General features: G+C 42.9%; 1 pseudogene; it reads left to right on the top strand.

Annotated features, from left to right (window-relative positions):
- The first annotated feature begins 428 nt into the window (after positions 1–428).
- On the top strand, positions 429–1403 carry LOC138652176 (free fatty acid receptor 2-like; annotated as a pseudogene).
- Positions 1404–1645: the final 242 nt, after the last annotated feature.

The following is a 1645-nucleotide window of genomic DNA, read 5'->3' as shown; positions in this document are numbered from 1 at the left end:
CTTGATTCTCTGATTCTGACCTCCTGGCTTGGCTATTGACTTTGTCTTGATTTGTCCCTATTGTACCGTATTTTGCTCGCCCTGGTTTACTGATCTCTTGCTACGTCCTGACTATCCTTTCTGTTTATAGCCTTTTTGTACTGACATGTTATCATGTGCCTTGATTCGGCTTTTCCGACTACTCTCTTGCCACTAGGTGGCATATGTTCAGCTGCTCAGTGTGTGCAGTCTCACGTCCCTATAAAACTCCCCCTGGTGAAGGTTGCGCTGTACTGCACTGCAGCTGCATGACAACTTGTTTCGGTTTATCTTGCCTCATTTGCTATTAATCTCCATGAGAAATATATTTGTTTTTTACAGTTCAAATTTTACCTATGATTTCACCTATAATTGTTATATCTCTTTGTATAGGTCTCTCAATGCTAGACATGTCTTCTACCGTCTACACTCCACTTGTCCTATTTGTCTATATCTTGGCCTTTGTGACTGGAGTGCCTTCTAACCTCTTGGCGTTTCACACATTCTTGGTCAAGGTCCGCCAGAAGCCCTCTCCAATCGTACTGTTCCTACTCAACCTCACTCTATCTGACTTGCTCCTTCTTCTCATCTTACCTTTTAAGATGGTAGAAGCTGCTTCTGGGATGACTTGGCCAATGCCACGTTTTCTGTGCCCCATTGTGGTATGGGTGTATTATTGCTGTTTCTACGTCAGTTCGCTCTTCCTAACTGCCGTCAGCATCGAGCGGTATCTCGGAGTTGCTTACCCTATGAAGTACAAAGTGAGCAGGATAACTGTGTATGCTATCTGGTTCTGTGGCTTCATCTGGGGGTTTAGTGCCCTTCATGGCAGCATCCCCTTCATCGTCATCACCGTCTTGCCCAGTAATGACAGTCAGCAAGGCCGATGCTACCAAAGTTTTACTGAGGAACGGAGGAAACTTTTATTGCCCTTTTGACTTGAAGGAAGCCTTCTGATGTTCTGTGTTCCATTCATGATAACCATCTTCTGCTATTTCAACTTTGTTAGGTTGCTCTCATCCATGTCCAAAATAGGAAGGAAGAAGAAGTCCCGAGCTATATGCTTAGCGTTGGCCACACTTTTCAATTTTGCCATATGTTTCGCCCCATACAATATATCGCATATAGTTGGGTTCATCCAGAACAAGAGCCCACGTTGGAGAGATTACGCCTTACTCTTGAGCACACTCAACGCAAGTATCGACCCCATTGTGTTCTATTACTCCTCCACCGACGTCCAAAGGACATTTCTAAAATGTTTCCAAGGCATCAGAAGAAAACAATGTATTCAAGATGCTAACGAAGCTCAAGTGGAGCTCAGCCAGATAAGTGAGACTCGAACAACGTTCAACAATGATGGGGTCAATAATGGGACTTCAGTCTAAAGCTTGAAAAATGTCCCTAGATTCTTCATGGTGTTTCCAAGGTTAAGAGTCAAAAAGGGCAATGAACAGACCATATAAAATGTTGTTAAACTTTTGTATTTGTAGTGTTTTTTTTTGTATTTTTTAGATGTCATAGTGGTAGACCACCAATGCATTGGGGACCATGAAAGATAGGCAACTTAGAATTATTTCTGCCTTGAGGACAAAACCCCAATTCTTCTGAGAAGTCTAGCTGCCCTTTA

The sequence above is a fragment of the Ranitomeya imitator genome, chromosome 10, assembly GCF_032444005.1.
Source record: "Ranitomeya imitator isolate aRanImi1 chromosome 10, aRanImi1.pri, whole genome shotgun sequence".
Lineage (NCBI taxonomy): Eukaryota > Metazoa > Chordata > Amphibia > Anura > Dendrobatidae > Ranitomeya > Ranitomeya imitator.
This window is presented reverse-complemented; position numbering and strand designations above follow the sequence as displayed.